Source organism: Pleurodeles waltl, chromosome 5 (genome assembly GCF_031143425.1).
Source record: "Pleurodeles waltl isolate 20211129_DDA chromosome 5, aPleWal1.hap1.20221129, whole genome shotgun sequence".
NCBI lineage: Eukaryota > Metazoa > Chordata > Amphibia > Caudata > Salamandridae > Pleurodeles > Pleurodeles waltl.
This window is the reverse complement of record NC_090444.1, coordinates 335788352-335800810: the sequence shown is the minus strand read 5'-3', so window position 1 is coordinate 335800810 and position 12459 is coordinate 335788352.

Here is a 12459-nt window from a genome sequence, read left to right as displayed (position 1 = left end):
TCTGTTAGCGGGTGTTGCATGCTGTTTCTCCAGCCACTTTGCATCGATCTTCCAGCTGCGATGCAGGTGGAGCGTTGATTTCAGCCACAAAAACGACGGTGTGTTGTTTATCAGCAGTGCCACGGAAGGTGCATTGAAAAGTTTACTGCACGGTGGTCTGTTCATGGATTTTCAGTCTTTGTCTGCCAGCTTCACCTTTCAAGGGCCCAAGAACTGGATAAGGCACCACTTGGCAGAGCAGGAGTCTCAGCAGAGAGTCCAGGTGCTGGCAGTGGAAATCTTTGATGGCCCTGAGACTTCAACAACAGGAGGCAAGCTTAGTTCAAGCCCTTGGATATTCTTCACAAGTAGGAATGCACAACAAAGTCCAGTCTTTGCCCCCTTTCACAGGCAGAAGCAGCAACTGCAGGATAGCTCCACAAAGCACAGTCACAGTCAGGGCAGAACTTCTCCTGAGCTCTTCAGCTATTCTCCCTGGCAGAGGTTACTCTTGATTCCAGAAGTGATCTGATTTTCTGGCACCAAAATGTGAGGAAAATGTTTTTTTTGGCCACATTTTGAGGTTTGCAAATGATTCTGGGTAACAGAAGCTGGTGAGAGCCCCACGAGTCACCCTATCTTGGATTCCACTAGGTGTCTAGATTTTAAAAATGTGCAGGTTTGGTAGGTTTCCCTAGGTGCCGGCTGAGCTAGAAGCCAAAATCCACATCTAGGCATTTTGCAAAAAACAGCTCTGTTTTCTTTCGGAAAATGTGATGTGTCCATGTTGTGTTTTGGGGCATTTCCTGTTACGCGCGCTAGGCCTACCCACACAAGTGAGGTACCATTTTTATCAGGAGACCTTGGGGAAAGCTGTGTGGGAGGAAATGTGTGGCTCCTCTCAGATTCCAGAACTTTCTGTCACCAAAATGAGAGGAAAAGGTGTTTTTTATTGGCCAAATTTTGAGGTTTGCAAAGGATTCTGGGTAACAGACAATGGACCGCCCACTGAATTACAACCCACCAATCCGCCACCTTTTCCGGGGCGGATTCACTACGAACAAAAACACGGCAGTAACAGGTCTTCGAAGGGAAAACGCTCACGTCTACACAACCCACGAGGAATCAGGACTCCATGGAACCGGAGCTCCAGATTCTGCCAGCCTTTATCTTCCTGCTCCTCTACCAGGAGCACGAACGCCGGCAGCGAAGACAACGGTGAGTACTGCACCTACGACACAGGAGAGAGGGGGGGAAAAAACAGTGACACACACACGCAACACCCCCACCCTCACCCACTACAACACACACGCTAATACATATTGACACATAACAGTTACATCCCCCAACCCCCTCTGGAAGAATGCAAGGACAAAAGGAAATGAGTCGAATAATTGTGATATATTCAATTACATACAACAAAAATATTTACAAATATATACATTTATACCATATACAATTATATACACCAAGAACACAAGTCCAAGGGATTCCACCATCATAGTCCGTGGATCACTGGGCCCAAAAGGCATGGTTGAGGCCCACACTCAATACCCGAACAAGATGGAGAGAACACTGCAGGGGCATCATTTGGAAATAAAACAGGCACCTCAGTGGGAAGGGAAGGGGGGGCACCTCAGCCGGTTGAATGCACGACGCCAGATCCACGAGGGGGCTCCATGCCCACTGCTGCATCCTGGGGAGTGCAAAGCCACAGTCTCACAAGTCTCTACAGTGGGTGGTTTGCCCACTGTTCAATCCTGGGGAGTGCAAAGCCACAGTCTCTCAAGTGGATAACAGTCTTCACTGGTTCTGGCTGGGGCTTTGTGCCCAGAGTGCTTCATCCTGCCAAGGACAGAGGTAGTGGATGTAAATCTCCACTGGTTCTGGAGGGGGCTTTGTGCCCAGAGTGCTTCATCCTGCTCGTGGCGGTCTCAGTAGCGTCAGAGCTTTTGGCGCTCATTTGCCTGCGGTGCTGGTGGCGGCGGTGTCCTGTTCAGCAGCGATTGTGGCGGTCTTGTCCTGTTCAGCGGTGCTGGTGGCGGCGGTGTCCTTGGCACTGATGCTTGTGGCGGCGGTATCCTCGGCAGCGGAGCACGTGGCGGCGGAGTCCTTGGCAGCGGTTCAGCTGGTGGCGGTCTTGTCCTGACCTGCGGGGCTGCTGGTGGCGGTGTCCTTGGCAACGGTTCAGCTGGTGGAGGTCTTGTCCTGGCCTGCGGGGCTGCTGGCAGTCGCCTCCTGGGCAGCAGGGCTGCTGCTGGCGGTCCTGTCTGTGGCAGCGGGGCTGCTGCTGGCGGTCGCCTCCTGGGCAGCAGGGCTGCTGCTGGCGGTCTTCTCCTGGGCAGTGTGGCTTCTGGCGGTCGCCTCCTAAGCAGCGGGGCTGCTGCTGGCGGTCTTCTCCTGGGCTGTGTGGCTGCTGCTGGTGGTCCTGTCTGTGGCAGCGGGGCTGCTGGCAGTTGCCTCCTGGGCAGTGTGGCTGCTGCTGGCGGTCCTGTATGAGGCAGCGGGTCTGCTGGCGGTCGCCTCCTGGGCAGTGTGGCTGCTGCTGGCAGTCCTGTCTGTGGCAGCGGGGCTGCTGGTAGTCTTGTCCGCCGTGCTGATCTTCCCAGACTTGCCAGTTTTACTGTTCCCCTTCCCCACCTTGGATGGTGTCGCAGCTGTCTCCACACTCCCAGCTGGACTCCTGGGAGCGGTTTGGGGGCTGATTTGTTTCTTCTCTCCCGCCGGGCACTGGCCAACTTTTGATGCTTGACAGGTGAGAGACTTTCGGTGCTCTGGCTCCTTGTCACACTGGCTGCCCTGCTGCCTGGTGCACTCCATAATCCGGTGACTACTGGCACCACTGGTCCCTCCGATGTTGTGGCTGAGGTGCTAGGTTGGGACCTGGAGAGTCGGGCCCTAGGAGACTGAAGGGGTGGGGGAGGTGAGGGAAAGAGGTCAAGGTTGGACAGAAAACGTTTCTTAGGGACACTGGGACGGGTAGGTGGAGGGGGTTTGGGAGTGGAGGAAGAGGTAGTGGTTGTAGGAGGTGTACGTTTGGTGACTTTGGGTGAAGGTGCATAGGCTGGATGCTGTCGTGTGGTGGATGGCTGTTGGGTGGGTGTGTGGCTGCGTTTGTGTACCTTGGGAGGTGGCCTCACAGACACACTGGGAGAGGACACAGGGGATGTGTGAATGGTAGTGGGGGTGGTGACTGCACGTGAGCTGGGTGTAGAGGTGTGTGTGCTGGTGATGGACATAGTGGCTGAGGATAAAGTGCATGAAGGTGTGAGTGGAGACAAGACAGAGATGGAGGAGGGAGACGAGGAGGAGGGGGACACAATGGAGGCAGTGGATGTTGGTGTGTCTGCATGTGTGTGATGCCTGCGTGAGTGCCAGTGGGATGTGTGGTGCTTATGTTTGCCAGAGCTTCCCTTGTGTGTTGAGGTGTGTGCATGCTGGTCTGATGGTGTGCTTGGGATAGGCTGAGGTACAGGGGTGTGGGTCTGGGTGGAGGAAGTTGGAGGGGGGAAGCTGGACACAGGGACAATGGGTGCCTACAGTGCGGAGGCCAGAGTCTGAAATGCTCGCTGTTGGGCTGCCTGGTCAGAATGAATGCCCTCCAGGTATGCATTTGTCTGTTGCAACTTCCTCTCTACACCCTGGATGACATTCAGAATGGTAGACTGCCCAACAGTGATGGATCTCAGGAGGTCAATAGCCTCCTCACTGAGGGCAGCAGGGCTGACTGGGGCAGGGCCTGAAGTTCCTGGGTCGAAGGAGATGCCCACCCTCCTGGGTGAGCGGCCACGGGACACACGCTAAGGCGCTGCTGGGAGGGCGGTGCTGGTAGGGGGTGGCAGCTGTAGCTGTACCTGTAGAGACAGGGACAATGGCTGCCATCAGTGCTGAGGCTAGAGTCTGAAATGCTCGCTGAAGGGCTGCCTGACCAGAGTGAATGCCCTCCAGGAATGCATTGGTTTGTTTCAACTGCCTCTCTACACCTTGGATGGCATTCAAAATGGTAGACTGCCCAACAGTGAGGGACTTGAGGAGGTCAATGGCCTCCTCACTGAGGGCAGCAGGGGTGACTGGAGCAGGGCCTGAGGTGCCTGGGGCGAAGGTGATGCCCACCCTCCTGGGTGAGCGGGCACGGGGCAAAGGCTGCTGGGAGGGCAGTGCTGGTAGGGGGGTTGGCAGCTGTACTTGTAGATGTGGGGGGAACAGATGGTGCCACCACCGCAAGGGAGCTCCCATCAGAGGAGGAGTCAGTCTCGCTGGTGTCAGCTCCTGTCCCCGCCGTGGAGCTCCCCTCGCCCTCCGTCCCACTGGTGAATTCGGAGTCCGTAATCTCGCCATCCAGGGCCATGTGGGATGCAGCTCCGTCCCGCTCCGGTGCCACTGCTCCTCCACCTGATGATGCTAATGCACACAAGAACAGGGAGACCACAAAAAGGGGGGGGGAGACAGAAGAAAGACATGTTGAGTGCATGCAATACCGCCACCGTTGGTGGACATGACAGACACAAAAGCCCCCTGCACTACGCCACGCACTTGGGGTCCACTATTCAATCATAGGGACATGGCTTACAAGGCTATGGCCGATTTCTGCACACATGGATGTCACAGGAGCCTGACTAGGTGTAGTTGGCACTGTACACAGGTGGGGTGGGGTGCCACAGGGCCTGCCTGAAGAAGGGAACTTAACTACCAAACTCGCCCTGGCCCAAGGGAACCCACAGCCCACCTCTCCCACCCAGACACCTACAATGCGTGTTGAATCAGCAGAATGAGAGTGTACTCACCCCTTTATGGCTGCTGTGATGCCCTCAAGCGCCCATCCAACTCTGGGTACGCCACCGCCAGGATCCAGAACATCAGGGGGGTCATGGTGCGACGGGCACCCCTCCCACGTTGGGAGGCCATCCCCAGCTGGGCCTCCGCCGTCATCTTGATTCAGCGGCGAATGTCCTCCCATCTTGCTCCATCTGTGGTAGACCCCCAGGGTCCGGACTTCCTTGGCGATGGCACGCCAGATGTCCTTCTTCTGGTGGGCGCTGACCTACAGGAATTGTCCAGGGGAAAAAGAGTAGTAATTACCAACTGCACCATCACAGTCATTGGCCCGCATCCCTACCCTTGCCATGATGCACATGCACTCACCGTCGTTTCATGCACACCTCATTCTCACCCCCCTTATCTTTCATCCACCCCACTCCACACAGGCATTGCCCATAAAGCATGCTCACAGTGTACTTACCTGTTTGTCTGGAGGACCGTAGAGTAGCGTGTACTGGGGGAGGACCCCATCCACGAGTTTCTCCAACTCCTCCATGCTGAAGGCAGGGGCCTTTCCCCAGACACACAAGCCATGGTCTCTTCCAGACTGAGGTCACAGCAGCACTTGCAGTGTAGGTCCTCTCCTGTCGAAGATCAGGTATCGAGTGATTGAACAGAGAGAAAATGGCGGTCACGTCCGAGGCGGTGCGTACCATCACCGCCGGTGTACATCGTCATTGGCTCCTCGGACCCATAGTGTCCAATGTTAACAAATGCAGAATTGCGCTGCGGTCTTCGACCGCCTACCGCGACACTGTACAACGCCAGCGCAGTTAACTCATATCCCCTTGTCCCACCTTACAGGTCAGGCAGCCGCCATTTTAGGGGCCCACATGGCTTTATTTTTGACTGCATCACACATACCTAGGCCTTGCCGCAACACTATTACAAATTTGATTTCTGAATATTTTCAGAGTAAGCTGTGTTTACGTACCTCAGAGTTGGTTGACTCTCTGCTTGCTGTTCTCCTAAATAGGCACCGTCCGCTGGGGCATGTGAGGAGATGGTGGCATCCTCCGGTGTACAGACCGCTGGTGGACCTGTCGACAATGGAGGAAAGACCTGCGATCATCACCTACAGGCTTGATTGTGCCACAATCCAGGAATTGTGTGCCCAGTTGGAGCCAGACCTGATGTCAGCTATTCGCCATCCCACAGGAATCCCCCCTCAAGTGCAGGTGCTGTCAGCACTCCATTTCCTAGCTAGTGGGTCTTTTCAAACAACAGTGGCCATAGCATCAGGGATGTCCCAGCCTATGATTTCCAACGTGTTGTCCAGAGTGTTGTCTGCCCTGCTGAAACACATGCAGTGCTACATCGTTTTCCCTCAGGTGGAGGATTTGCCTACAGTGAAAGGTGATTTCTATGCCCTGGGACATATCCCCAACATCATAGGTGCCATTGATGGGACACATGTGGCCTTGGTCCCCTCGCAAGAGTGAACAGGTGTACAGAAACCGGAAGAGTTACCATTCCATGAATGTGTAGAAGGTGTGTTTGGCAGACCAGTACATCTCCCATGTTAATGCAAAATTTCCTGGCTCAGTGCATGACGCTTACATACTGTGGAATAGCAGCATCCCTTATGTGATGGGGCAACTCCAGAGGCAACGGGTGTGGCTATTAGGTGAGCACATGGACCCAAATCAGTGGGAATAGTTGTCTGGGTCTGTGGATGTCCCTATGAGTTAGTGTGTGTCTAACAGTTGTCCCTCGCCATTTGCAGGTGACTTTGGTTACCCCAACCTATCATGGCTACTGACCCCAGTGAGGAATCCCAGGACAAGGGCAGAGGAACGCTACAATGAGGCCCATGGGCGAACTAGGAGGATTATAGAGCGGACCTTCGGCCTCCTGAAGGCTAGGTTCCGGTGCCTCCATATGACAGGTTCTTCCCAATTATACTCACCAAAGAAGGTATGCCAGATCATCGTGGCCTGCTGTGTGCTTCACAACTTGGCTTTGCGACGACAGGTGCCTTTTCTGCAGGAGGATGGTCCAGATGGAGGTGTTGTGGCAGCTGTGGAGCCTGTGGACAGTGAAGACGAGGAAGCAGAAGAAGAGGACATCGACAACAGGAACACGGTGATTCTGCAATACTTCCAGTGAGACACAGGTAAGAAGACAAACCTGCCTGCTACATCTAATTTAAATCTACTACCTCTGTACTGTCTGTCATTTTCACCCAGTGTATGGTCACTGAGTTGTCACTTTCCCTTACGATTTCACGGATGTGGGTCCCACTGTGTGACATCTGCTTTGTTTCCTCATGGACTAGAGCTGTGTGACATAGGTATGTTGACATTACATTTGAAAGAGCATTTTGCCACTGTAATTGCTAATACACTGTTTCTAAATCACAGACAGACTCCAGATTGTTTTGTGCTGTAAGGATGTTTATTTAAGTGCTCAATATTGGAGGGGGTTGTAAAATGGTGAGGGGTGATGGTGGAGAAATGTCCATGGCAGAGTCCAGTCTATTAGTCTCACAGGTGCATTGTCCAAAGGGGCATTAGAAGTGGAGCTGGGGCAGTTTAAGTATGGACAGGGTGACAAGGTGGGACAAATGGATGACAATCAGGGCGGTCTCATTTCTTGGCGGGGGTCTTGGCATCTTTCTATGTCTTTGTCCTTGAGCTCAGGGACCGTTTGCGGGGTGGTTCTCCCTCTGCAGGGGGTGGGGTGCTGGTGTGGTGGTCCTCTGGCGGTGCCTCCTGTCCACTAGCGCCGGCGGAGGTGGTGGGCAGTTCATCGTCCAGACTAGTGTCAGGGGCCCCTTGTTGTGCCACAGTGTTGCTCCTGATGTTGACGAGTTCCTTCACCACCCCTACAATGGTGCCCAGGGTGGAATTGATGGATTTGAGTTCCTCCCTGAAGCCCAAATTCTGTTCCTCCTGCCGCCGCTGGGTCTCCTGAAACTTGGCCAGTACCGTTGCCATCGTCCCCTGGGAATGGTGTTAGGCTCCCATGATGTTGGAGAGGGCCTGGTGGAGAGTGGGTTCCCTGGGCCTGTCCTCCCCCGTCGCACAGCAGCCCTCCCAGTTCCCCTGTGTTCCTGTGCCTCTGTCCCCTGAACCGTGTGCCCACTGCCACTGCCCCCAGGTCCCTGTTGTTGTTGGGGTGGTGGGTTAGCCTGGGTTCCCTGTAGGGGTGGACACACTGCTGATTGACGTGTCCTGAGGACAGAGGTATCGGCCCGCTGGGTGGGTGCTGTGCTGGTGTTTCCAGAGGGGGGAAGCTCTGTAGTGGCTTGGGGCAGTGTGATGGGAACCAACTGTCCCAAGGTCCCAGATGGGCTGGGCTGGTCATCTAGATCCAGTTGGACAGAGCTGCTGTCATCACTGTGGGCCTCTTCTGTGGGTGGAGTGGACATGTCTGGACCCTCCTGTCCGGTGACTTTGGGTAGGGGTCCCAAAGGGGGTTAAAGGCATGATTATTGCATCTGTGTGTGCCATGGTGTGCAATGGGTGGGTGACCATGTACCCCAGTGCTTGCATTCTTGTGTCGGACCTTGTGTGATGATGGTTTAGGGGGGTGTATGGGTATGTGCAGTGGCCATGCTTTGGTGATGAGTGTCCATGCTTTGGTGTTGCATGCAGGGCTTGGGTTTGGGATGGGTGGTTTGTGATATTGGGACATGTGTGAGGATTAGGAGTGATGGGGTGAGGGCGAGGGTGGGGGTATGTGATGGCATGCAGGTAGGGTGGGGGATATAGTACTAAAGATTTGACTTACCAGAGTCCATTCCTCCAGCTAATCCTGCGAGGCCCTCAGGATGCAGAATAGCCAAGACCTGCTCCTCCCATGTTGTTAGTTGTGGGGGAGGAGGTGGGGGTCCGCCGCATCCTCTGTACCGCGATGTGGTGTCTTGAGACCACGGAACGCACCTTCCCCCCTAGGTCGTTCCACCTCTTCCTGAGGTCATCCCTAGTTCTTGGGTGCTGTCCCACTGCGTTGACCCTGTCCACGATTCTTCGCCATAGCTCTATCTTCCTAGCTATGGAGGTGTACTACACCTGTAATCCGAATTGCTGTGGATCTACCCAGATGATTTCCTCCACCATGACCCTGAACTCCTCCTCATAGAACCTGGGGTGTCTTTGCAGTGCCATGGGGTGGGTGTTGTGATGTGTGGGGTGATATTTAGTGGTGTGTTGTGTGAGGTGCGTGGGTGTTATGTGGGTGATGGTGTTCAGTGCCTGTGGATGCTCGTTTGTAGATGGTGGTGTCTCTCTCTGGCCTTCTGTTACAATTGTTGTCGTAGGGGTTTGTGGGTAATGTGGGTGTGTGTTTTATATTGTATTGGGTGTGTGGGAGTGGTGTGTGTATGTGTATCAGGTGTGTGTATTTGGAATTGTCCAATGTGGATGTGTTTTGTAAATGTGTGTGTATTTTGAGTGCAGCGGTGTGTACGGCCAATGGAATACCGCGGTTGAAAGACCGCCACGTGGATTCGTGGGTTGTGATAGTGTGGGCGTATTCCTGTTGGCGTGACGGTGGAGGATTTGTTATCGCCAGTTTATCACTGACCTTTGGTGTGGCGGACTAGTGTGGGTGTCTAGATTTTGGCGGATTCCGAGCTGTGGGTCATAATGGCAGTGGCGGAATTCTGCGGCCGTGGCGGTGTGTTGACGGTCTTCTGCACAGTGGTAAGTGGCTTTTACCGCCAATATTGTAACAACCACCATTGTCTGTTGTTTTTTTGTTTGTCACTTGTTTACACTGCACAAGCACCTCCCTTTTATCACTTTCTGAAGCAGCCTTTTGTACCTTGTTTCAAGTATCTTCAATATGTGTGTAGGAAGTTGGCTCTCAGTCAATCAATCAATCAAGCATTTGTAAAGCGCACTACTCACCAGCTAGGGTCTCAAGGCGCTGAGGTGGGGGTGGGAGGGAACTGCTACTGCTCGAATAACCAAGTCTTGAGGCTTTTTCTGAAGGTCAGGATGTCCTGGGTCTGTCGTAGGTGGGTGGGGAGGGTGTTCCAGGTCTTGGCAGCGAGGTGGGAAAAGGATTTGCCACCGGCTGTAGTTCGATGGATGCAAGAGACAGCAGCGAGGGTAAGATTGGTGGAGCGGAGTTGTCGGGTGGGGGCGTGAAAGGTGAGTCGCTCATTGAGGTAGGCAAGGACTGTGTTGTGAAGTGCTTTGTGGGCGTGGATGAGGAGTTTGAAGGTGATCCTCTTGTAGGTCTCTGAGGTGAACTGAGATGTGGTCGCGGCATGGGGTGTTGAGGATGAGGTGCGTGGAGACGTTCTGTATATGTTGCAGTTTCTTCTGGAGTTTGGCTGTGGTTCCTGCATAGAGCGTGTCGCCGTAGTCGAGTCTACTGCTGATGAGGAAGTGGGCGACCGTCCTTCTTGTTTCGATGGGGATCCATCTGAAGATCTTGCGAAGCATGCAGAGGGTGCTGAAGCAGGAAGATGAAAAGGCGTTGACTTGATGAGTCATGGTGAGCGGATGAGTCTAGGATGAAGCCTAAATTGCGTGCGTGGGTGGTGGGTATTGGTGCGGTTCCTAGGATGGCTGGCCACCAGGAGTCATCCCATGCGGAATGGTTGGAGCCGAGGATGAGGATCTCTGTCTTGTCCGAGTTGAGTTTGAGGTGACTATTATCCATCCAGTTTTCGATGGCATGTAGTCCGTCGTGGAGGTTGGTTTTGGCGGTGGCAGGGTCCTTGGTGATTGAGAGGATCAGTTGGGTGTCGTTGGCGTAGGAGACGATGTTGAGTTTGATGGATCTGATGATGTTTGGCGAGCAGTGCCATGTAAATGTTGAAAAGAGTATATAGTCAAAGTGAGCAATAGTGTGCACAGAGTCCAAGGGTTCCCCTTAGAGGTTGATAGTGGCAAAATTAGGTAATACTAATGCTCTATTTTGTAGTAGTTTGGTCGTGCAGTAGACTTATCAGAGGGTAGTGTTGTACACACACAGGCAATAAATGAGAAACACACACTCAAAGATTTAACTCCAGACCAATAGATTTTTACATAGAACAATATATTTTCTTAATTTCTTTTAGAACCACAAGATTCAAATTTGAGGTAAGTACATAAAATGCAAGGTACTTCACACAGGTAGGTATAGAACTTTGATTTAAAACAGTAGCACACACAGTTTTGGTTTAAATGGCAAATAGCCATTTTAAAAGTGTACAGTGCAAAAATCAACACTTCCTGTGGAAGGTAAGTAAACAGTAGTTTCTCAGGCAAGTAAAGCACTTACACAGTCAGTCTTCTGGGCATAGGCAGCCCACCATTGGGGGTTCAAGGCAACCCCAAAGCCACAGCACCAGCAACACAGGGCTGGTCAGGTGCAGAGGCCAAAGGAGGACCCAAAATGCATAGTCGCCTACGGAGAACAGGGGTGCTCCGGTTCCAGTCTGCTAGCAGGTAAGTACCTGCGTCCTCGGGGAGCAGACCAGGGGGCATTTGTAGAGCACTTGGGGACACACACACATGCATACAAAACTCACCCTCAACAGCACAGGGGCGGCCGGGTGCAGTGTGCAAAGTAGGTTTTGGGTTTTGCGTTGAAAGCAATGGAGGGACCCGGGGGGCTTCTCGGGCCAGACACCGACTGGGCTAGGATGAGGGATGCCTATTGGTCACTCCTGCACTGGTAGGTGGTTCCTCTCGGTCCTGGGGGCTGCGGTGCAGTGCTTGGTCCAGGCATCGGCTTCCTTTGTTACCAGGCAGTCAGGGGGAGACTCTGGATCCTCCCTGCAGCATCACTGGGGGGGTGCAGGGAGGTTGACTCAGGGTGTCCCCCTCATTGGAGTCACCTGGGAGCCCTCTCTGCGGTGTTGGTTGTCCTGAACTTGAACCGGTGGCATCGGGTGCAGAGTGTGAAGACTCACGCTTCTGGCGGGAAGTTAGAGTTTCTTTAAAGTTGGTTTCTTTTCTGTTGTTTCTGGAGCCGCTGTCCTTGGGAGGTTCTTGGTCCTTTAGGTGCAGGTCAGTCCTCTGAGTCCTCAGAGGTTGCTGGTCCCGCTGAATGCATCACTGTACAGGTTCTTTGAGTCTGGAGACAGGCCGGTAGGGCTGGGGCCCAGTCAGTTGTTGTCTCCGTCGTCTCTGAGGGGCTTTTAGGTCAGCAGTCCTTCTTCTTTCTTTAGGTTGCAAGAATCAGATTTCCTGGGCTCAGGGTCGCCCCTAAATACTGAATTTAGGGGTGTGTCTAGGTCTGGGGGGTAGGGGGGAAAGGCTACAGGCCTGGAGGGTGGCTACACCCTCTTTGTGCCGCCTCCCTGTGGGGAGGGGGGCACATCCCTATTCCTATTGGGGGAATCCTACAAAACCAAGATGGAGGAATTCTTAAGACAGGGGTCACCTCAGCTCAGGACACCTTAGGGGCTGTCCTGACTGGTGGGTGACTCCTCCTTGTTTTTCTCATTATCTCCTCATCTGGTTATGGCAGGCTGGCAGGAACTGGTCAGCCGAACACTAGGAATTGGACTGGTGTACGGAGGGCATCTCTAAGATGCCCTCTGTGTGCATTTTTCAATAAATCCCACACTGGCATGAGTGTGCATTTATTGTGCTGAGACGTTTTAGACCAAACTTCCCAGATTTCAGTGTAGCCATTATGTAATTGTGGAGTTCGTAAGTGACAGACTCCCAGACCATATACTCTTTATGGCTACCCTGCACTTACAATGTC